Source organism: Mirounga angustirostris, unplaced genomic scaffold, assembly GCF_029215605.1.
Source record: "Mirounga angustirostris isolate CCGP_5_RB_7025 unplaced genomic scaffold, mMirAng1.0.hap1 SCAF_9, whole genome shotgun sequence".
In the NCBI taxonomy this organism is placed as follows: domain Eukaryota; kingdom Metazoa; phylum Chordata; class Mammalia; order Carnivora; family Phocidae; genus Mirounga; species Mirounga angustirostris.
In genome coordinates, this window is record NW_026991717.1 from 43005414 (window position 1) to 43031200 (window position 25787).

The 25787-nt window shown below is 41.8% G+C and overlaps 1 protein-coding gene across 15 annotated transcripts in view; it reads right to left on the reverse strand.

Annotated features, from left to right (window-relative positions):
• TLN2 (talin 2) overlaps positions 1-25787 on the reverse strand; it is a 430586-nt gene that overhangs the window by 198870 nt on the left and 205929 nt on the right. For 3 of the 15 annotated variants that reach the window (XM_064570361.1, XM_064570357.1, XM_064570360.1), the window contains one exon: positions 16759-16837. The exons of the other annotated variants lie outside the window; for them this stretch is intronic. The gene's annotated coding sequence lies outside the window, so the exon portion shown is untranslated. The remainder of the gene's footprint in view (positions 1-16758; positions 16838-25787) is intronic. 15 annotated transcript variants of the gene reach the window in all.

Genomic DNA, 25787 nt, shown 5'->3' on the forward strand with positions numbered 1-25787 from the left:
TTTAAGTGTCCCTGCACGAAGGCTGCCCTTCCCAGGCTAATAACTGGACTTTCCGCAGAGCAAATTAATGGTGCCTCTAGCCAAGCCTAGAGAGATTCCATCAAAGGGAAATACAGAGCCATGACATGGGGCTGAAAGCAGAGTATCAGAGCAAGACCGTAAACACTGGAGCTCAGAAGGTAACAGAAGACACATAGCGGGGGAGAAAGGGGCAAGTGGATCAGCAGGGAGCAGACAGAAGCAGGACCAGACAAAACCTAGGCCTGTGGATCAACAAGAAACACAGGAGAGAAACCCAGAGATTTAGGAAGCAGAAGAAGAGAAGCAGAATATACACAGCAGTGAAGGAAAATCTCTATGCAGAACAACAGGGAAAATGAAGAAGCCCGTGACGGAGGGGTGTGGGGAGGGGAAGCTGCTAGAGGCGCAAGTTTTGGGGTAAAAAATTCTCTGAGTTTTTTAGGGTATATTCAGTGGGGAGGTAGAACAGGGTCAAATACAAAGCAGGACACACAATGTTTGGGGGAGCTCATCATCTTTCAATCCTTGGGACTAGAAAGATCATCTAGGGAAGTGAGCAGAGACCTGAGGACGGAGTCCTGGGACAATGTTCTAAACTCAGGACAAGAAGGGACTGGCAAGGAGGCCTAGCGGTAGGTGAAGGAGGAGAACCAAGAGAGGGTGGGCCCAGAAGAAGGTGCACTGAGCAGGAGGGAGAGAGCATCTGTGCTACATGCTGATCACAGCCCAAGGAAGATGAGGGTGGAGATACCACTGAACCTGGCAGGGAGGCCCCTGGTAGCCGAGGTAAGCAGCAGCCATCAGAGTGGGGGAAGCCAGAGTAGCAGTTTCAGGAGAGAGAGGAGGGGGAGGGGCCAGCAGAGCAAGTACAGACTTGTCTCCCTGTCTCTTGAGGAGGCAGGGCCAGAGGAACAGGCCTTGGCTCCGACGTATGCCCTTCAGGCTTTTTACCCAGAAGTACGTAACGTGTAGTTACTACAAACTCCGTATCTACACAGATACAGTACAGACACAGTTTCCACCTGATGATGGCCCCAGGGGCAGTCCCAAGACAGCTCAGTGCCCTTCCCGGAGGCAGGAGCCTCAGCGTGCATGATCTCCATTCTGGGCCTGAGAGAGGAGAGGAGTAGGCAAGACCATTCAAGGGAAGGGCGCTGGCCTGGGAAGGAGTCTGGGGTCCAGGTTCATTCCCAGGCCTGCCAATGCCTTGGGCCTTTGGGCCTGTTTTTTCTCCTCCTTCTGCTCTTCAGAGAGCAGGGGGCGACTGGGTCCCATGAAAGAGATGTTTGGCCAACTATTCCCACGGAATTTCCTTGTCCCCTCCTCATAACATCTCACAGGGGAAGCCACAGAACAGAGACAACTATGCTTAGCTCAAAGTAGACATTCAACATAAGGAGGGACACCGGAGATTCACTGCAAGATTCATGTTCTCAACTTTTCTACCACCTCAAATGTTACAACATGGCCCATGTAATACAGCAAAACCAAACCACCAAAATAAGTCCCTCTCAGAGCACTGCTCAGTGATCAAAGACTAAAAAGGCTCCAGTGTCGTCTTCTTACTCCTGGCTCTCAGTGTTCCCAGTATGAAGCACGAAACAAGACCTAGGATTTCCTTTGTGGGAATATTTTAAACATGCAAATTAGGTACATAATAATGTTAATAAACTACAAGGTTATACATCCGTATGTCTGTAAAAGACACGGTATTTTAATTTTTATCATGCAAGAAGATCGTCCACACAAGCAAATCTCAATGAGGTCTGAAACCAAAGTACATGGTGATTTAACCATTATTCCACAGGAAACATGGCACTGAGCTGTTTCTAGCCCCACACACAGCACAGTGACATACTTGCTAAACAGGTGCTGAAATTAACGGTCCTGACTTATGGCAAAAAGATCATAGGATCAAAGCATATAGGAACCTAAGATACATCAAATAAAAATGGGTATGTGTTTTCAGCTCTTATGAGAAGTCTCACTACACATCCACTAAAGCCCTGAGAAAATCATGTAGCTTAGACAACACACTGTGATAAAGACTAATGCTCTGCTCCCTCTCCAGTGAGATGTTCTCAGGCCACTGGTGCAGCCTGCAAACTGAGCCTCACCTCCACTTCCCTGTACCCTAACCCCCCTGGCTAATCCCTGCCTCTTCAGGCAGGGAGCCTCAGTCAGAGGAACAGGTTTCCTTTTTTGGTTTGGCTGCAAAAAGGCTCAAAGCCTACTTACTGCTTTATAGTCTAACCCCTGTCTCTATTTTTATGATCCTATCCTTGTTTTTCTTTTACCCCGATCTGAATGTATGCTATCTTGCTGGATCTTAAGTCCTTGTTTGTTGTGGTTTTGGTTTCTTGCTAAAAGACAAGGTATAAAATTCATAAAACATAGATTATTTTCCTTTCCATAATTTCTTCTCCTTCTGACCATTTTTGTCCTGATTTTATGGGTGAAGGTCACCTGGGGCCAACAAGAAACCTTTCTGTGCCATCCATTGTGGCAGATGAGCCAATGGAACCAGTGGTGAAACCCAGACATTCTCCTTCTAAAGTAAACACTTTTCGGTCCTAGGGAGCTGTAAACAGCTCAGGATGGTAGCAGCAGTGTCGGCTGCCCAAGCTCTGGCCAGTCCATCCTGGAACAAACAGGCCCAGCTCAGCCAAGGGCTCCTCCTCACCGAAGAAATGTCCACCATTGGTCAAGATGTGCAACCACCCCTCGGATCTCTGCCCTGACCAGTGAGGGCTGTGAGGTGTTCCAACTCCACTCCTGCCATACCAGTTCATGACTTCGAGCTGGCTGCTTAACTGCAGTCTGCCTCAGTTTCTTCCTCCGCAAAATGGGAGACAATAATAGGCTTAACCTGTAAGGTTATTATACAAATCATGGGGCACCTGGGTGGCTCAGTCGTTAAGCATCTGCCTTTGGCTCAGGTCATGATCCCGGGGTCCTGGGATCGAGCCCTGCATTGGGCTCCCTGCTCGGCGGGAAGCCTGCTTCTCCCTCTCCCACTCCCCCTGCTTGTGTTCCCTCTCTTGCTGTCTCTCTCTGTCAAATAAATAAATAAAAAATCTTAAAAAAAAAAATCTATTAACACAGGTCAAAGACACAAAGAAAGTGCCAGGTAAGGGTTTGTTTTACTCATCCTGGCCACAGTGGGTGGAGAAACACTGCAAGCAGCATATTCTATTTAGCTACCATCTGAGCTGCAAAATTCAATTTATTGTTTATTTTACATCTATTATGTAGTAGACACTATCACAGACATTAGGGAGCAAAGACGATCACAATTCCTGTCTAGACAGCGCTCCCCTCCTAGTGACCCTGTTCACTGTACAGCGCCTGTGTTCATCCTTATTCAAGTCATTCAACAGGCTTTTTGTAGATGCAGAATTATCCAAGGATGAGCCATGACGCCGAGTGTGTCTGTGGAACAAGGAAGTCCTACACTCAGGCTATCCTCCTGGACGTAGGTCAGATTCCCTTAATCCAAGAGCCTCAGGGAGCAAAAGTGCACCCTCTGGTATGGGTCAGGACTGGCATTAAAGTAGACTCCTGTGCTGGGGCCTGTCAATGAACCCTGCCCAGATGCAACCTAGGAGAGGGGCCATGGGGCTCTGCACACTCCACTACAAGCAGAGGTGTCCTACTCAGCTGACAGGACAACAGGGTCAGGCTACTGTGCTTCAATGGGAGCCTGCATCTTGAAAAAGGTAAGAACTGCCCACCATCCCTCTCCTCTCTCTTCCTCCAACCACTGGCTCCATTCTGACCCACTGGAAGACCACTGCGCCCAATAATGAGGGCTGTACCCGCCCTCCCCTCAGCAGGCAAAATATCGCCCTGATAACAGCATGCATTTTATAACCAAAGGTCCATATAAAACATGGGTCTGTCATTCGCCTCAATCTCCAGTGAACAATTCTCCCTCTGGAAGAAATGCCCAGGAAGGAGCTTCCCTTGTCTCCACCCTTGACCCGCTCTTCTGCAAGGGAGAAGGGGAATAGCTCAGCTGATAAGTAGAAACCCATCCCATGATGGGGCCATAGCTCGCCAGAGGTGCCTCAGAAGCAAAAGCCAGGGTCTCGTCCTCCATCTGGCTTTCCTGGGCTGTCTGTACTCAGGTACCTTGGGGCTCAGCTCAAACATTCAGAACTTTCAGTATATGATACTTAGCCCACCAGGCACATCCAGGTGTCTATGTGTCACCATCTAGAAGGGTGAGGCAACTCAACTGTTCACTGGGAGCCAGCTGCCTTTGATTCAGGGAGAGATGAGGAGGAGAGAAGGCAGAGTGTCCCATTTCCATCCCACCTGCACCCAGCTTTATCAGGGAGCCACAGGCCTGCCTTAAGAATCCGCCCCTCCACTGTGGAAAGAGCCAAGATGTCCATCGACAGATGAATGGATAAAGAAGATGTGGTATATATATACAATGGAATATTATGCAGCCATCAAAAGGAATGAGATCTTGCCATTTGCAACGACGTGGATGGAACTGGAGGGTATTATGTTGAGTGAAATAAGTCAAAAAGAGAAAGACATGTATCATATGATCTCACTGATATGAGGAATTCTTAATCGCAGGAAACAAACTGAGTGTTGTTGGAGTGGGGGGTGGGGTGGGAGGGATGGGGTGACTGGGTGATAGACACTGGGGCAGGTATGTGCTCTGGTAAGCGCTGTGAATTGTGCAAGACTGTTGAATCTCAGATCTGTACCTCTGAAACAAATAATGCAATATATGTTAAGAAAAAAAAAAAAAAAAGAAGAAGAAGAAGAAGGTAGCGGGAGGGGAAGAATGAAGCGGGGGAAATCGGAGGGGTAGATGAACCATGAGAGACGATGGACTCTGAAAAACAAACAGGGTTCTAGAGGGGAGGGGGGTGGGAGGATGGGTTGGCCTGGTGGTGGGTACTGAGGAGGGCACATTCTGCATGGAGCACTGGGTGTTGTGCACAAACAATGAATCATGGAACACTTCATCTAAAACTAATGATGTAATGTATGGGGATTAACATAAGAATAAAAAAAATTAAAAAAAAAAAAAGAATCCGCCCCTCCCCCACTGGGTCCCTCACACCTCCCTCTTTCCAACTAGTGAGAGCCCAGAAGGCAGAGTCTGAGAGGCTCACCCCCTCACCCCAGTCCCCCACATTCCCAACTCAGGAGGGAGAACTCCAGCTAATCCTAAGCTCAGGGAAAACAGTACATGAATACGACTGATGGGATTTCCTCACAGGGTAACCGCCCACATAGAAAAAGACCAGAATGATCATGCTCCCCCCTTTGCAGCCAGAGCGGAGAGACAAAAAAGCAGGGAGAACATTCACACAAGGATCTCTCTTTAGTTCTCCTTCACGGAGGCATGGAAAGCCAGGACAATTGCTCGACTCTGCATACCTCAACTAGAAATAATCGTTAAAAGGTCGGGTGATAAAAGAACAGAGAAGAAATGATTAACCACGCACAGAGGTGTAAACTCAACAGCAGGTCGGGCATGTCAATAAAAATCCCAGCCAAGAGGTTGGCACCCGGAGCTGCTTTGCAAACCCCCCACATGCCCCTTCACCCACTGGGCTACCGTAGAGGGTTCTCGCCTGTCCCCAGGACACTCACACTAAGACACACATACAAGGCAGTATCAGGAATACGTTTGCGGTGACAGGTCTCTCTCCCTCACTGTCCTCCCACAATAAGGCCTGTACCGTCACAGCCACCTTTGAATCTCCAGGCCCTAGCACGACGTCTGCCGCACGGTAGATGCTTAGTCCATGTTTGTGGAATTAATATGGACTGCAGGGAAAGACTTAAACAGATTTTTTTCTAAGTTAGTCAGTAGGAATTATCCACCCTAACAGCATGACTAAAGGATGAATGGAGAGCAAACACCCAGCAGGCCCTACTATTTCTACTCATCAACAACCCCAGAAGCTTACCCTCATGGCTTAGGAGATGAAGTTCTCCAGCCTGGCAAATGAGAATCTGGAAAAAGAACCCAGGCTAGAATCAGTCAGGAACACATGGAGGTTCCCCGAAGGCAGGGACCATGCGCAGTGCTCACTGTATAAAGTACCTGCCACAGAGAAGGGCTCAGGCTGTATCAAATGCATGGGTGGAGGCCATGTCAGTGGTTCTACCTCCAAGAACAAGCCCACAACAAGGAGTACGGAATGATGGGAAAAGATCTTTGACACTGTTTTCCACTTTCAGATGAAGAAACTGTCATCTTGAGATTAAGTGACCTTCCCAAGGTCACACTGCTAGAAAACCACAACCATACCTTCCGTGCTGCCACAATAATGTGCTATGTACGTGGTATGACTAAAGCCCACCAAGGATCCCTCCAACTCGCCCTCCCATCTCCACTCAGCTCTTGGCATGGGCACAGGAAATTCCACCATGAAGTAGATTGTTGGTCATAAACCTTGCTGTACAAGCGGATATTTAGATTTATCACTTACCACCGTCTTACAATGTTGCATTTCAGAACTTCCAGACAAATCGAGAGCTGCCCTTTATTAAAGATGATGCCTGATTACCAGGAAATTCTGAGAAGGTAGGCGGTTACTGCAGACCGATTCGGAGCTCTGGCAGAGCTGATAAAGGGCAGAAGAATTGGGAAGAAAACCTGCTCAAAGGAAGGGGAGCAGACACCTATGTGTTTGTAGTGTTATCACTGTGCTGAGAGATGATTTTAATGCACACAAAATTTTTTTTTTAATTTTTTTATTCTCATATTATCCCCATACATTGCATCATTAGTTTTAGATGTAGTGTTCCATGATTCATTGTTTGTGCATAACACCCAATGCTCCATGCAGAATGTGCCCTCCTCAATACCCATCACCAGGCTAACCCATCCTCCCCTCTAGAACCCTCAGTTTGTTTTTCAGAGTCTATAGTCTCTCATGGTTCGTCCACCCCTCCGATTTTCCCCCCTTCATTCTTCCCCTCCTGCTACCTTCTTCTTCTTTTTTTTTTTTCTTAACATATATTGCATTATTTGTTTCAGAGGTACAGATCTGAGATTCAACAGTCTTGCACAATTCACAGCGCTTACCAGAGCACATACGCTCCCCAATGTCTATCACCCAGCCACCCCATCACTCCCACCCCCAACCACTCCAGCAACCCTCAGTTTGTTTCCTGAGATTAAGAATTCCTCATATCAGTGAGGTCATATGGTACATGTCTTTCTCCATCTGACTTATTTCGCTCAACATAATACCCTCCAGTTCCATCCACGTTGTTGCAAATGGCAAGATCTCATTCCTTTTGATGGCTGCATAATATTCCATTGTATATATATACCACATCTTCTTTATCCATTCATCTGTCGATGGACATCTTGGCTCTTTCCACAGTTTGGCTATTGTGGACATTGCTGCTATAAACATCGGGGTGCACGTACCCCTTCGGATCCCTACTTTTGTATCTTTGGGGTAAATACCCAGTAGTGCAATTGCTGGATCATATGGTAGCTCTATTTTCAACTTTTTGAGGAAACTCCATACTGTTTTCCAGAGTGGCTGCACCAGTTTGCATTCCCACCAACAGTGTAGGAGGGTTCCCCTTTCTCCGCATCCCCGCCAACATCTGTCATTTCCTGACTTGTTAATTTTAGCTATTCTGACTGGTGTGAGGCGGTATCTCATTGAGGTTTTGATTTGGATTTCCCTGATACCGAGCGATATTGAGCATTTTTTCATGTGTCTGTTGGCCATTTGGATGTCTTCTTTGGGAAAATGTCTGTTCATGTCTTCTGCCCATTTCTTGATTGGATTCTTTGTTCTTTGGGTGTTGAGCTTGATGAGTTCTTTATAGATTTTAGATACCAGTCCTTTATCTGATACGTCATTTGCAAATATCTTCTCTCATTCTGTCGGTTGTCTTTTGGTTTTGTTGACTGTTTCCTTTGCTTTGCAAAAGCTTTTTATCTTGATGAAGTCCCAATAGTTCATTTTTGCCCTTGCTTCCCTTGCCTTTGGCGATGTTTCTAGGAAGAAGTTGCTGCGGCTGAGGTCGTAGAGGTTGCTGCCTGTGTTCTCCTTTAGGATTTTGATGGACTCCTGTCTCACACTGAGGTCTTTCAACCATTTGGAGTCTATTTTTGTGCACACAAAATTTTGAAATGTATGGGTAATCAGGTTCAAACCGCTCAGCCCCAGGGTCAGGGCCTCCCATCCCCCCACTCGCCTTCTCCCATTTATGCCCTAAGAACTTGCCATTTTAACAAAACAGTATATTTCCAACTCCTGCAAAACTGCCTCCATTATTTTAGCTCTTGTGGCGTACCTCCGTCTGAAATGCACCATCCATCCAGTTCTTCCCGGTTACTCACCCTACAAGGCCAGCATCAAGCTTGGCTTTCCTGAACTAGTCTTTCCAACCACCCCTGGTGCAGGACCTCTCTCCTCTCTTAAGCTCCTGGAGCACTCACCTGTAACCCACACTCCAATGCCAGCCCTCCTGGGCTCAAGTCCTCACTGGAACAACAGGAGATGCTCCATCTAGTGAATAGCTGGCACTGGGCAGTCCCAGGGCCCTTCCACAGACGTCTTTCTCACTTGATGTGCGAAACAGTTTACAAAGTGTAACAGATATATATATATATATATATACACATATATATATATATATACACATACTTTTTTTTTTTTTTGCATCCCCATTTCACAGATCATCTGGGAGCATCGAGCATTTGTTTCCCTCAGACCACTAAGAAGCCTGTGCCAGCTTCCTGGCAATGTCCCTGTTACCCTGTGGCTGCTCAGACAGCAGAATAAATCATCCCCACTGGAGCCCACCGCCCATCCCCCTCTGGAGCCCACCTTGCGGTCCTGCCGTTTGCTTTCTCTCCCAAGTTAAAGTGGGAAGAAGGTTCCAAAGTGAATTCCGATTTTGAACTCTTACACCCAAACTCAAATGAGTTGAGGCTATTTATAAAAATACACAGGAAAGAAAAATAAAGGTTAAGTCCAAGGAATAACAAAAGAAAAATGAAAGTGAAGGTCAAGACCAGAAGAACTGTGAATTATTTACTTTGTTTGGATAACTGGGAATAAACTTATCCCATTATTTGTTTTTTTCTGACCCCTGGTGACAAGCCTATAAAATCCCAGGAAAGCAGATTCTCCAGGCTACTGCTGATGCTGATAAACATAAGCTCGGTCACGAAGGCACCCATCATGGGGATGCGTACAGAGGGACTGGATTTTACTTGGAAAAAATAGACAGCTTTGTTCTACGATGATCTGGAAGAAAATATTCAGTGTGTTGTACACTGAACCCGTAAGAATGAATGAAAAGAACTTCAAGTTCCTTCTCGGGTCACCTTTCTCATGCTTGTGTTTTTTAATGCTAAAAAAGCATCCACTGGACTCAAGACTATCTGCCAAAGCAGCGTGGACTTGGGCTGTGCAGCGACAGGGCACACCATCAGGTTTGCTTTCGGTTAAAAAACAGAGAAATCTCCTACTTCCTATCTCCAAATCCCTTTCACTACAAAGGTTTTCAGCTCTGACCTCTGACCCATGAATTCAAAACTGCAAACCCACAGCACCATCCATCACTGAAAGAGGCAATAGTGCAAGGTTTTGGCAAGGGCGGATGCTAAAGAGAAAAAAGAATATTAAAAATATGTTCTCGAGGCTTATCTATGTTAATCCATTGCCCATAAATCAGAAGGGCATTTCTGTTAGAGCCCAGACCTAAAAATCTGGCACTTGTGTGCAGAACTGAAATAAAGCAAGGAACTTGATTGAAACGTACATTTCTGGAGATTCAGAGTCCACCACAGTCCCAACCCAGCATTCGCACACTAGATGAGATTTTCCAGAGTATCCCTATTTTCTGTGGCCACTCATTCCAAGATCACCCCCATTTTATATCTGAAAATTGCCACATCTCAGTTAAACTGAATCTCGCCTGCAGTAGCCCTGATCTCAGACACAGAAGTCATCAAGTCCAGCTGTCTGCAGGGTACATAAATCTTTACTGTGGCTTTTCCTTCTCCTCAATGTAGGAACTAAAACATTTTCCATTTCTTAATTAGCAGCAGTAAACATCTAAAGCCAATGATGTGCCTGCATGGATTCTAAACCCTTTCTGTACATCAAGGCACTGAATCTTCAACATCACACCATCCTAAGGAGGACAGACTTCACCCAGGTAAGGTGACCAGGACACTGTGGTTATGGGGCTTGACAGAGGGGGCTCTGCCTCCTACTGTGTGTTTAAAACAGGAAGGCACATGGAAAAATGAACATAGTGCTTGTGTTAGGAGAGCGATAAGATGGGTGAAATATATGTATTGTTAAGGTTTCTGTTAACAACTGAATTTTCATGTGTTGCATTCTGATAAGTCGTTTAACAATTCATTCAGAGAAGTCCTACCTGCCCTGGATCATCAGGCTTAGGAGGTTATGTCTCTTAAGTAACACGCACTCACAGGAGAAGGGGAGGTTTAAACCCAAATCTGTCATTATCTAGGCTTCCTTGAATGGTTCCACCTCACCCAAACATAAGCAATGCTAACATCTTGACACATCTTCCACTGTTTATGTATAATTTCATGTGGTTGAGATGACATGCTCTACGTAATTCTGTATTCTCATGTTTCCCCCATTGTAATTACATAATAATCTTCTCCACTGGATTGTTACAGTTTTTAGAAACTTTTAAAAATAGATACATAATATTGCAATGCAAGCCATCATCATTTACTCAGCTCTATCTTTGTTTTTGTATACATCAGCCACTTGTAAGTTTTCATTATCATAAAATAAGGCTGCAATATGAATTTTCTATTTAAAAACTTTTATTCTTTCAGATTTTCTTAAGCTAGACTTTTTTTTTTTTTTAAAGGAATCACCAGAATTTTTAAGGAGCTTAATATCTTCTGGGTAGATATTAAGACAATAAAAGATATTAGATATTAAGACAATAAAAAAAATCTGAATCTACAGATATTAGCAGTTTGATTTATGGGTTAGCTAAACGAATATGCATTAACAACCAAGAAAGCCAGTAATCAATCTAGATCTTATAGTTCAATCTAGCCCACAGAACGATCCTGTTAGCAAGGGCTCAGGCTGCAAGGGACCATATCAAAAGACAGAACTGACAACAGGCATGACCAGGGGAAAAACATCTGGCAGGGGCAATAAACCAGATTTGCAGAAAAGAGGCAGAGGAAAGATAGATGCTTAACACAAATTTTAAAAAATACTGCTAAGAGTAGAAATGACAGAAGAAAGGACTGGACTAGACTCTACTAAAGAAAATAGTGGACATAAACAGTAAATATCAATGCTTTGCTTTCTGTCAGCTCAAGTTTTTAGAACTGCCTAGTGGATCAAACCAGAATTACAAAAAAGACATTAACTAAATTGAAGTACTCTGATGGAGTACCATTTTCCTATATTCACTAAAGCCAAATCAAAAGTCCTGCCAATTTTATCAGTGAGTTCTGGATAAGATTTACATTTCCAAATAATAAAACCAAATCAAATTTAGATCTGTATAGCTAAATATTACTTCATCAAGAGCACAGGGAAGAAACAAACATGTCCCATGGGAGGAGACATTAAACGGTAAACTCTTCACAGCACAGCTGAGTGTAACCCAGTATTTTAAACTATTACTTTAAGATAGTGTCGCATGTCTGATCCATCTCTACAACCTGGAATAATTCTTGGAAAACAATTTCGAAAACATATAAAACTTAAGATAAAGCTGGAAAAATAAAAGAAATGCAGAGACCAATTAAGAGTGGGAAACAAAGGATAAGGATCCTTAAAGAAATGGCAGGAATGAAGAATTTCCTGACTTCGAAAGTGTGAGTGCCTCACCTACGGTGATAACGCTACAGTATTTCATCATGCCAGTGATGGCTTGTAAAACTGGTATTCATCCTCAAATACAACACCTAACATAGTGTTTTTGGTTGCACTGTTTCCTCCCCTCTAATATTCATATGGTGAAGTCCCAACCCACAGAACCTCAGAATGGGATCTTGCTTAGACAGGATATTATTTATAGAGATAATCAGGGTAAAATGAGGTTATTAGGGTGGGCCCTAATCCAAAATGACTGGTGTCCTTAAAAAATGGGGAAATGTGGACACAGAGACATGCATGGAAGGAAGGCAATGTGAGGAGATACTGGTAGACGATGACAGTCGAGCCAAGGAGAAAGGCCTGGAATAGACCCTCTTCTCTCAGCCCTCAGAAGCTCACCCTGATCTGGGACTTCCAGCTTCCACAACTCAGAAACAATAGATTTCCATCGGTTAAGCCACCAGTTTGTGGTTCTTCCTTATGGCTGCCTCAGTAAACTAATACACCAGGCTAATTATGGTTTAATTCAGATTTTAATTAGTGTAATTTTCTTAAATATAGGAAATTAGTACAATTTTGACACAAACTAACAATATAGTCAAATATATGTAATTATCTGCAGGGAAATTATATATATGCTGTGCTTATTAACATGTACATGTAGGCACAGATGCAGATATTGGTGGAGGCACAACGTACAGGCATGTGGGAATGGATACTTTCTGCCCACAGTCACAACAGTACTAAGCTATACTGGGGTTGGGGAGGGTTCTAACTCCAGGGTCCAGGGCCTTGCTTCATTACCACCAAACAAAACTAGATTGCAGCATAGAAAATGCTTATCACTGTAGGATGGTGTGACAGGAGATGTGGGGTACTTAGGATTCTTGTAGGCAAGCATGGAAGAGACCGTAAGCATTTTATTGGTGTGGTAAAACTTACTTTTTGAGTTTGACTGATTTTGGCTTTGGTCATAGTACACACTTTTCTTCAGGAATTAAATAAATTCAACTACAATACAAGACAACTTTCAGTTACTCTTCCTTGTGACATCATCCCTTCTCTTGTATAAAGAAACAGGAAGCTCCCCAGGCCTTTTGATGCCAGGCAACTCAGTATTTCATTCCTCAACTGAGTCATTTTCATGACCTTCTGTGGAATCTTCCCTCACATTCAACCAAACACCCTAAGTTGTAGCCCTAGTTATCCAGGGCACAAGTATCTCATGGACACAGCAAGAATTGAGACCCAGGCCTATAATGAAAGCAAGAGAGGGGGCTGTTAAGTAGTTAATCAGTAACTATTTACCAATCACTGATAATGTACAAGAAGACTGTCTTGAGTGCTTCAGGGAATAAATGAGATGGAAGAAGGCTGGTGCTGAATTCAGTAGGCTTCTGCTCTCACAGCACACGCATGACCCACACCCAGAGAGAAGACCCCCCTCTTAAGGGGTAACCAAGAAGTTAAAAAAAAAAAAAAGTAGAGGAGCACCTGGCTGGCTTAGTCAGAAGAGCATGGGACTCTGATCTCAGGGTCATGAGTTTGAGCCCCACGCTGGGTGTAGAGATTACTAGGAAAAAAAAAAAGTAGACACAATGGCAAGAGGACCGGAAGGATCCATGGGATGAAGATAAACTTTGGGTCGAGTCAGTTAATAACATCAGGCTGAGGGCGTGATAGAAGTTCAGCCTTACACAATGGACAGGACTGGGTAGGTGAGGGAGAAGGGTAGCATTCCAGATGGCATCAGAAAAAGTTACCCTTCCACCATGGGGAAGCTCTATCCTTTGTTCATGACTCAGTTTGTCACACCCTTTATTCCCCTCGCAGACAGTACTTATTACCCAGGACTTGGTAACTCCAGGGCCTAGTAGAGAGCCTGGCAGATGAGTAGGTATTCCATAGATTCTGAACACTGAGTAACTGCTTCTGAGCCTACTTTCCATATGTAATGGTAAGCTCCTTGAGGGCCCACAATTATTTATTATTCTCAACATTGGGCAGATTTTCAGCAACTGTTTGATAAACAGGTGGATGCAATTCCTTCATTTGATTTCTTTCCTTTTTATTACAGAGGAACAAGTATCTAAAAGAAATTACGGCTCTATTAAAAAAAATTAGGCCAGTTCCTGCAGATTTGAGATTTCTACTTATCTTAATACTACTACTACCTTTCAGCAAATTTAAAGCATACCCCTTCCACTGCTTTGACTAAGAACACAAATTTGGATTGGGAGGCCACTGTCTGAATGGCAGTACCATGACATAGGGCCTGTGTGACCTCACGAATCCAGTGTTATGCACACACTGCGTCTCAGTTCATGCAAAATTCACTTAACATACAGCAAGGATCTTATCATCAGAAAAGCCAAGCCACAGTATTTGCTGCTACCATCATTATTAATGCCTAATACCCTGTTTGCATAAAAACAAAATACAGAATTCTAGAAGGTTTTTCTTTACCCCAAGAAGATACAAAATCAGATAATCAACAGTTGCCAAGCCAGCAGAGGGAGTAGGAGGGGTAATGGCTCTTCCCCAAAAACCAGCTTCACGTGTCCTGCTTGTGCAATTTTCTTCTTCCTTGCCTACAAGGAGGTCAGTGGGATAATTTATGACTCAGGTGTTAGATGTAGAAAAACTTTAAACCAGAGAGATATTGTGGGTACTCTTGTTCTAAAATCTTCTGTAGAACTGATTAAAAAAAGAGACCATAGGTTTCAGTCCTGACTGCTTCTCAGGATGGCAGGAAGCCAATTACTTAAACTGAAACAGTATAGAAAATGGTTACTTCTTAAAGAATGCAATCGCCCATTTATTCACCCATGTAAACTCATTGAGTACCATTCACTGGACCAGATGCTGCTCCTTGTACAGAAAGGACCCCAACAAGCCATATAAGGGAATGAGTCTGGAATAAGAGCCAACGTCACTCTGATCATGCACAAAGTCTTTCCAGCACCTTAGTGATTCCAGGATGAAGTCAGGGCTCTAAGAATTTGGGTAGCTGGGAATTCCCGAGGCTCCAGGATTAGTCTGGATCCTTCTAGACGTTCCCAGGCAACATCTAAATGGGTGAAGTTCAGTCAGAACAAGAACAGACCACAGCACAAGCAAGAGCCGTCCAACCTTAATGCCAACCCACATGGTGGCTCAAGTCATCTGCGTGACACTGCCGTGCCCTCCATTCATTATTTGCCTATAACAATCAAAGACTTCAAAACAGCTGCTGGGGTTGTCCTGAAAGCTGTGAGAATAAATTTACATTTGTATGCAAGAAGGAGAAGAAAGCATAAGTAACTTCTAACCAGGACTTGCGAGGATTTTGTGCCCACTGAATTACCAGTAGTCAATGGCAGCACTCACTGTAATCCTGTTCTTGCATCACCAAAATTCCCAATGACGCTGGAATGGACAGGTTTTATCATCACCATCATGTATGCATATGCATATATATATATATATATATATACACACACACACACACACATATATATACAAACATATATACATATATTTTACTATTAAGAAAGATACCTCACTATAAAACTCTCAACTTGAAAAGATGATAGATGATTGTTTATGCTACAGAAGGCTTAAATAAGACTTATAAGAATTCATTGAGCAAGCCCTCTTAAAAATCCACAAGGTGAGTCCCACTATTTGCCATAAAGTCCTCAGAGTACTACTACCTTTTAACTCTGGTCCCCTACACCAAAGATGGTCATGAGAGCCCCAAACATGAGTGCTCACTCTTCTCCATTATTTCAGTGGATGTCAACTATCGCAGGGTTGGTCTCGATTTTAAAGTACTGTGGCCCCACATTTCAAAAAGATTTTATTTACTCCCAAAACTTCATACATTTGTAATAATCAGCCTTCTGGTTTCCAGTCACTGAAGACCTATCCCTGATCAGAAGGTATAAGTACCCTCTCTACAGAAGGCTGCAGGAACTGAAGCCAAGTAAAAGAGCACAGCTTTCCCTCTGCGTGCCTGCCAGATTTCTGAAATGCAGAAAGCATGCTCAAGGAGCTTCCAAGCAAGGAAGCACAGCTTTGCTTCCAAGCTCCCTGACCAGGCCTCCACCCTCCCCAGGAAAGGCAGGTGAGCACTTACTGGGGCTGGGCTTCGGGCTGCCCAGAGGGGATCTATCCATTATTGTGGCTGACAAACCGGGAATGTGGGAGTCTGTGACTCAGGCAGGCAGGACTGAAGCCAAGATTAGAAGAAAGGAGGCATAAGGGAAGTAGGAGAGACCAGGTGCAGAGAGAGAGGGGAAGCTGGATGGAAGGGAAGCTGTGGGACACACAGGAAGCTGTAAGCCAAATTCAGCTATTTGAATTTTGGGAAGCATTCAATTACACATTCATGTTTCCCTGGTTACTGTCCTGGATGAGAAAGGGCTGGCTAAATATTTCAATGCTCCAGAAAAAGACCTATTATAATGAAAAATCCTTTTGAGTTTTCTTCTCTTCTGTTTAACTTTGAAAGAAACGTATAAATTTTCTGAGAAAAAGAACTTTCTTTATTCTCTTTCCTCCCCAGTGGTGAATCTCTCCATGAGTCAGTAAATGTCAGAAGAAAAAAGCATCTTCTCAGGAATATATAAATATTTATAGACAACATTACTCCATCACTCCCAAAATGTTAAACAGAGCTTTTTCCATTCTCTTCTTTATTGATTTAGTTATATGGTACACAAAAATCAGAAAGCAAAAAAAGGTTAACAGAACTCAAATCACCAGGTCATGTATCAACTAAATGCAGATCCCCCAAAATATTAAGTCTCTTTGTGATACATCCATAGAGAGCAGTAACAGAAACAAGCAATTCATATCAAAACAAACCCAGCCTTAGATTATTAAAGAGTAGCTGTTCAAGTACCTTCATCTGTGATGAAAGCCTCCAAGTCTGTGCAATTCTTCCTCTGGCATAGATGCTCTTAAGGCTAAGGTCTACCAGCCTGATGGGGTTGGTGGGAAAAGGTGAAAATCTGGTGAGATGATTATAAAAACAAAATCCAGGGAGGGCACTGTCAAGTCCTCATTCAGCTCTCAGAATGTTTGGTTGGCTCTCCTCAAATTTCTTGCCTTCTATTAGACTGGTTGACTTCAACAGACCAAAAAAGAAAAACCACCTGATCATGTTAATAGATGCACTAAAAGCATCTGACAAACTCCAATACCCATTCATGGTAGAAACTGTCAGTAAGCAGTAATAGAATGTTCTCAACTTGATAAAGATTATCCACAAAAAACCTACAGTTAACATCATACTTAATGGTGAGAAACTTGAAGCTTTCTTACTAAGATCATGTAAAAGACAAGGATATCCCCTTTGATCACTCCTTTTCAACAGTGCACTCAAAGTCCTTGCTAATTCAATAAGGCAAGAGAAGGAAATAGAAGGTATACAGACTGGGAAGGAAGGAATAAAACTTTGTTTGCAGATGACATGATCCTCTCTGTAGGAAATCCAGAGAAGTTGACAAAAAAAAAACAAAAAAAAAAACTGGAATTAATAATTATAGCAAGGTTGTAGGACACAAGGTTAATATAAAAAGTGTTTACCTATATACCAACAATGAACAAGTGGGAAGTAATACTAAAAACAATACCATAGACATTAGCACCTCCCCCAAAATGAAATATTTAGGTATAAATCTAACAAAAGATCTGTATGAAGAAAAGTATAAAACTCAGATGAAGGAAATCAAAGAAGTAAATAAATGGAGAGATATTCAATGTTCATGGATAGGAAGACTCAATATTATCAAGATGTCAGTTCTTCCCCACTTGATCTATAGATTCAAGACAGTCTCTATCAAAACTCTATCAAGTTATTTTATGGATATCAACAAAGTGATTCTAAAGTCACGTGGAGTGGCAAAGGACCAAGACTGGCTATAAAATACTGAAGGAGAACAAAGTGGATATTACCAGACTTCAAGACTTTATAGCACTCCCATATTCATCACACCATTATTCACAATAGCCACGGTGGAAACAACCCCAGTGTTCATAAATGGTAAATAGATAAAGAAAATGTGGTATATACAATATATGTACATAATGGTGTATTACTGAACTCTTAAAAAGAAGGAAACCCTGCCATTTGCAACAGTATGGATGAACCTAAAGAACGTTATGTTAAGTGAAATAAACCAAAGACAAATATCACATCATCTCACTTACACATGTAATCAAAGAAAAAAAAAGTCAAACTCATACAAACACAGTAGAAAAGTGGTTGCCAGGGGCTGGGGGTAGGGGAAATAGGGAGAGTTAGTTAAAAGGGTAAAAATTTTCAGTCAAAGATGAATACAGTCTGAGAGTCTAATGGTGGCTATAGTTGATCACACTGTATTGCATAAGTGAAATTTGTTTAGAGAGTAGAACTTAAATATTCTTACAAAAAAAAGTAAGTATGTGAAGTGATTGAGGTGTTAATTAACTCAATGAGGGGATCCTTTTGCAGTGTATATATACATAGACCAGTGGAACAGAAGGAATCCAAAAATAGACCCCCATGGATATAATCAATTCATCTTTGGACAAAGGAAATAAAAAAATCTAGAAACAGACAATACACCCTTAACAAAACTTCACTCAAAATGTATCACAGACCTAAATGTAAAATAAGACTAAGAAACTCCTAGACTATAGGAGACCTTAAGTATGGTGATGTCTTTTTAGGTACAACAACAAGGACATGATATATGAAAAAATTTATTGATAAGCTTGACTTAAAAATTACTAACTTCTGCTTAAAGACAATATTAAGACACTAAGAAGACTAGCCATAGACTGGGAGAAAATATTTACAAAAGACCCATCTGATAAAGACTACTATCCAAAATATACAAATAAGTCTTAAAACTCAGTAACAAACAGCTTGATTAAAAAATGGGTCAAAGATCTTAACAGACGTCTCAGAAGAAGATCTATAGAGGGCAAATAAGCACATGAAAAGATGCTCCACACGGACATCTGGGTGGCTCAGTTGATTAAGTGTCCTACTCTTGATTTCAGCTCAGGTCATGATTTCAGGGTCCTGGGATCGAGTTCTGAATCAGGCACCATGCTCAAAGGGAGTCTGCTTGAGGAGTCCCTCTCCCTTTGCACCTCCCCTAGTATCTCTCTCTCTCAAATAAATACATAAATCTTAAAAAAAGAAAAGATGCTCCACGGTATATGTCATCAGGGAAATCTAAGTTGAAACAAGATACACATCTAATACATGTTAGGTTAGCCAAAATCTAGAACACTGACAACACCAAATGCTGGTGAGAATGTGGATAAACAACAACTCTCATCCCATTGCTGGTGGGAATGGAAAATGGTACAGCCAATTTGGAAGACAGTTTGGCGGTTTCTTACAAAATGAAATATACTCTTATCATTCAATGCAGCTACCACACTCTTTGGTATTTACCCAAAGGAGTTGAAAACTTATGTCCACATAAAAACCTGTACATAGATGCTGATAAAAGCTTTATTCATAACTGTCAAAACTTGGAAACAACCAAGATATGCCTTCCACAGGTGAATGGATTAAATAAACTATGGTGCATCCAGACAATGGATTATCATCTAGTGCTACAAAGAAATAAGCTATCAAGCTATGAAAAGACATGGAAGAACCTTAAATGTATATTACTAAGTGAAAGAAGTCAAACTGAAAATGCTACATACCATATGATTCCAACTATATAACATTCTGGAAAATGCAGTACTAGGGATACAATAAAAAGATCAGTGGTTGCAAGGGTGAGGATGGAGTTAAATAGGTAGAGCAAAGAATTTTAGGGCAGTGAAACTATTCTGTATATTACAGTGATGGATATATGTCATTATATATTTATCTAAACTGATTTAATGTACATCAGATTGAATCTTTTAACTATGGATTTTGGATGATTATAATGGGTCGATGTAGGTTTATCCTTGGTGAGAAAGGATATACACGTAACATTTTGTTAAGTGATGTTGATAATTGGGGGGGGTTGTGTATGTGTGGGAACATGGGGTATATGGAAGATCTTTGCACTTTCCTCTCAATTTTATGGTAAATCTAAAATTTCTCTAAAGAATTAAATCTTTAAATTTTTTTTCAGGAGATACAATTCTTTAAATTCTCTTCTTTTGGGCATATACCTAGGAGTGGAATTGCTGGGCCATATGGTACTTCTATGTTTTATCTTTCGAGGAACTGCCTCTTTTTCCAAAACAGCTGCACCATTTACGTTCCCACCGGACATCTATAGGATTCCAGTTTCTCCAAATTCTCCCCAACACTTGTTATTGTCTGTCATTTTTATTATGGCCACTCTAGTGGTGAGGTGGTCTTATTACGATTGGCATTTCCCTGATGACCAATGATGTTGAGCATCTTTTTATGTGCTTACTGACCATTTGGATATCTTCTTTGGAAGAACAGTCTAATTCTTTTCTCATTTAAAAGATTATTTCCCTTTTTGTTGTTAAATCATCAGAGTTCTTTTTATATTCCTGAGACTAGAGCCTTATCAGATATATAATTTGCAAACATTTTCTCACATTCTATACACTGTCTCTTTACTTACTTGACAGTGTCCTATCATGCCCCAATATTCTTTTAGTTTTGATAAAGTCCAATTTATTTTTTCCTTTCATTGCATATACTTTTGGTATCATATTTAGGAAATCATTGCCCGCTTCAAGGTCATAGAAGATTTCCACCTATATTTCCTTCTAAGAGTTTTGTAGTCTTATAGCTCCTACGTTTAGAAACTTTGACCCATTTTGAATTATTTTTTTATATGTAGTCTGAGGTTAGGTCCAAATTTAGTCTTTTATCAGTTTTTTATTATTTATTTATTTACTGTAGTAGGCTCTACGCTCAAAGTGAGGCTAGAACGCACAACCCCTAGATCAAGAGTCACATGCTCTACTGAGCCAGGCAGGCACCCCACTCTTTATCAGCTTTTGTTTAAACCTAAAAAAGAGCATTCTCTCCATTTTCACTGAATGATGATTGGGGAGAAAGGCCAGACAATTCCAAACCTTAGATTAATTTATACACAAGGAGAGAAGATAGCAACTGAACTTTCCCTGATGAGCCTGAAATCCCCTTCAGTAATCACAGCAATTCAGTATTTTGAGCCCTGGGAGGAGTTCACTGCTCTGAGATTTTCAAATGACTAGCTAAGTGGAAGGAAAATTTCAGTTATTAAGGGATACCACCTTAAAACTATCAAAATCAATTAAATAAACAGTTACTGAATACCAGTAATACAGCCTGCACTCTGCTAACCCCTAATATATAATATAAATATACCTAAGGCCCAGTCCCTCACCCTAAGAACTAACCTACTAGCTTGGAAATAAAGATGGTTTCCCAGAAAGTGGTTCAATCGCTAAGAGTGAAGTAATTCAATTACATAAGCCTTAAAAAAAAAAAAAAAAAAAGTCAAATATGCTGGAGCCAACAGAGCTAATAAAATATTCTAACAGAGGCACAAACTTCTGTGACACTAGATTTAATTTTGACCATTCTGACAAATCTTTAAGTGTGTCACAATCGACTACTACCTCACCAAACAAACAGAAAAGAAAATTTCCTCAAAGACACAAAAAGAAGAGATTCTCTAAATTAAGAATAAGAAGGTATTAAAATGGCCTATGCATTCTCAATTCCTTTTGGAATGTTATGTGTTTTCTTTTTTTAAAGATTTTATTTATTTATTTGACAGAGAGAGAGAGCACAAGTAGGCACAGAGGCAGGCAGAGGGAGAGGGAGAAGCAGGCTCTCTACTGAGCAGGGAGCCCGACGTGGGGCTCGATCCCAGGACTCTGGGATCATGACCTGAGCCGAAGGCAGCCAGCCGCTTAACCGACTGAGCCACCCAGGCGCCCCTGGAATGTTATGTGTTTTCTAAGGGATTTTTTCAAGGCTTAAGTGGATTAGAATTCTGTTTTATCGGCTGCTCAGGTCTTTTATTTTTTAATAGCCTAATATTTACATTTTATGGTAGAATACGAAGGTGAAGAAAAGCATAATGTACTAAAAAACATATCTGGAAAGATGTGGGAAGGTGAGTAGAAAATACACAAAACAACCAAAGTCACAACTGGTAACACCAGTCCTGAAGCTCAGCTCAGGGTTCTCTTAGGAGAAAGATTCCCCTTGAAATCAGTATCATCTCAGCAAATGTCACATGTGGTCGACGTGGAAGCTCAGAGAGAGATGGGAACATCACATACGGGTTGTCCATTAGGTGCCAGGAATGTCATGTTTATCTCATTTATGCCATCCAGGGACCACATAAAGTTGGAGACACCAAGGAAGTGGTAGAGTCTAGATGAAGTCTCCCTACATTTTGGTCCACCACCAAAATTTCTAATATGGAAAATGTAAAACTGAAGGTTACATATCACCAGCTAGTTAAGTCACCAGGACTATCTGGGGAAATCACGCAGGTCATCGGGACAGGGAATTCCACAGAGAAGATGGTGCCACGGAACACGATTATTTTAAGAACAATTCTCCTAAGGCCACCCAGGACTCTGCTCTGATTCTGTAAACAATAAGCCACCTCAGCTCTAGTGTTTGGTCTTACCAGTTGACTGGCCCTCCAAGAGGCTTCCAGGTAAAAACTCCTCTGAAGAGCTCTCTCTAAAATACCAGACGCTCCTCTACCCTAGTCACTTAACATCTACTTAGCCTCACTGAACAAGGGTTTACGAGTGGGAGATCAATTTCCCGTTTATGTTGACTGTCAGACTTTCTTTCCTCATACTTGGTACACAGAAATATCCAACCCTTCTTCTAATCCTGGATCTTAATTACAATCATCAGTCAGCAAGACTTTACTTAATACCCAAACCTTCCTTTGAAAAATCTTTTAGAACAGACTTGGAGAAAGCATACCTCCACAATAATTCATACATACTTACAGTAATTGCATTTAATTCAACAAATGCTTATGGAAAGTCTACTGTATACGATGTTCTAAGTATTAATATCATTCCAACTTTTTTTTTTTTTTTTTAAAGATTTTATTTATTTGACAGAGGACAGCGAGAGAGGGAACACAAGCAGGGGAGTGGGAGAGGGAGAAGCAGGCTCCCCGCCGAGCAGGGAGCCCGATGCGGGGCTCGATCCCAGGACCCTGGGATCATGACCCGAGCTGAAGGCAGACGCTTAACGACTGAGCCACCCAGGCGCCCCAATATCATTCCAACTTTTGTTCCTGTTTCAATAGCATTGTCTACTTGGTATTTTGCCTATACAAGCCACTCCAGGATGACAGTGCAGTAAACCTGAATGTGCTACTTACAAAGACCAAAGATGCCTCAGTGGGCATGGGAACAGTTTGAAAACTACAACGGTTTTTGTCTTAGCCCAGAAGTATACAGTGAATTATCAGTCAAAGAAAGAAAATTACAGTCCTCACCTTGTTACTGAAACTAAGTAACTGCAACTTGAGATTTAAATAGAGCAACACGACTATAACATCATTGTTAATTTCTCAGTAGAAAGACATTTAGTATGCTGAAATAATTGTGAAATGCTGATTTCTACATCAGGACTATAGAAAACAAGAATGCTCACTTTCCATGTTGATAGTTCATGTATGATTTCACCCTTTTTATAATTTGCTCTATTGAAAATTAAAGTCACAGCACAGTCAGAATCTTAATGGATTAAATCCAATGCTAAATACTTCAAAGCTTCACTTGACACAAGGCACAGGAAACAATGTCATCTCTACCTGGAAAGAACTGAGAGGGGCAAATAAGTAAGCTGAAAACTGCCTAATAAAAATCATTCATTCTGGAAGTTTTAACAAGATGCTTTCTTTTCTTTTCTTTTTTTTTTTTTTTAAAGATTTTATTTATTTATTTGACAGAGAGAGACACAGCGAGAGAGGGAACACAAGCAGGGGGAGTGGAAGAGGGAGAAGTAGGCTTTCCACTGAGCAGGGAGCCCGATGTGGGGCTCGATCCCAGGACCCTGGGATCATGACCTGAGCTGAAGGCAGACGCTTAACGACTGAGCCACCCAGGCGCCCCACAAGATGCTTTCTTAAATAAAAAAAAAAACTTGGAGAAATTGAAAAAGGCAAAGAAAATTAATGTACTTGATGATATCTAATGGCAAAATAACCAATTTTTTAAATTCTAATAAACAGAGGTAATTCTGGCATACCTAAGAGACAAAACCCTTTGCATGCATTTCAGCATGGCTCTATTTTTAAAATAATGTCCCTGATACACAGCAGTTCAATTTTTTTATTAGCCTCGAAAAAGCAGAAATCAATGTTTTATAATATGATTCTGTATATGGCAAGCCTCTTCACTTATCTCAAGGATACCTGAAACTATTAAACATTACTATTCTATGAATACAAGGCAAAAGTGGAAATAAAGACTTTGCTTACCTAATTCCCTGCTTGGCTGGCTCCCAAAATTCACCAACTCCCTCTACCAGGAGGGACAAAGAGATATCAAAACAGAAATGCCATATCTATCAATTCTCATGATGATGAAAGCAAATCAAGTGTCTGGGGTGCAACTCCATCCTACCCAAGGGCAGAATGATATAGAAAGTTTAACATCTAACCTTTCTTCCTGCACATCCAGACGATGCATCATCCCCTTAAGAATTCTCTTTTGCCAAGAAACAAAATGATCTAACTACTAGAACTGCATTAGCCTTGGTGATAATGAAATTTTAAACAGCATGTGTATTAAAGGTGTGGCTGGCATAAACATCTCATAAGATGAGACATTCCTTGCTTCTTTTATCACCAGCACTCACCTTAGTCCTTCCTTTCAACCCTCAAAAACAAGCCCACAATCTTATTTTAGTAGGGCAGAGTTTAAAATACTTCCAATCAAACTGAATATCTGCCAAGAGGAAACACATTGGTATTTGTCCTTGTGCTGAAATGAAATCCCACACTCCTGAAGCCCTTCCCCTCCATGTCCGCCATCCACTACCCAGCACAATTCATGACATCTTTAGTTTCATCTGTATGCCAACTTCACGCCAGCAGCCACAGATACTTGATCCAACTAAAAGCTCTCATTTGACTTCCCATGTAGCAGTACATGGGCCTCTAAGAGCTGTGTGTCCTTGGACAAGACATTTATCATCTGAGTCTCCCTCTCCTCCTGTGTGAGGACAAGGTGATCTTAGAATGGCCAGCCAGCATCCAAAGCTTTATGTGTGGGTGCTCAGCCTTGCTGTCAAGCTTGCCAGTAGCAGGGAGAAAGCAGACTTTGGCCTCGAGTACTTGTATTCAGTTGTCTCAAGGAATTAAGAACTTTAGAATTAGGGAAGAAAATGATAAAGGGCAGTAATGAGTATATCCATTTATTTCCCACACTCCAGTCAATAGCGCTTTGGCCTGCCCAGGCTTTTGACTGCCAACTTCCAGGGGGTGAGGTACCCATCTTGGCAGATGTCAAACTATAGCATCATTCCAGCAAACTGGACTTTAAGCATCTTTTTAAAAATTATTTGTTCAAATGGATGAAAAGTAACAAAGATAATTGTATTTTCTTAAGCCACAGAAAACACAATTCTATCAGATATTAGACTGAATTGTTGCTCTGAAAAATTCTGTGTATCGACTAATTGACACAAATGCTTGACCAGCTCCTATTAAAATGTCTTTTATGTGCTAATGCCTCACATGCACATTTATATATATAAATTATCATCCCAAGTGCTTGAAAACCACGAGAATGAATGATCTGAAGGCAAGGGCTATAGGAAGACAGGCGCTCGCAAACTCACCCTCTGGCATGTGGGAGAACGTGCTATCTGCCCATTGTTCAGCACAGAATGCAAATGGATTTCATGGGGAATTCAGGTCCACCCTCCCTAGAGCCTCCATGTCCCCGGCCTCCCTCTACTGCCCA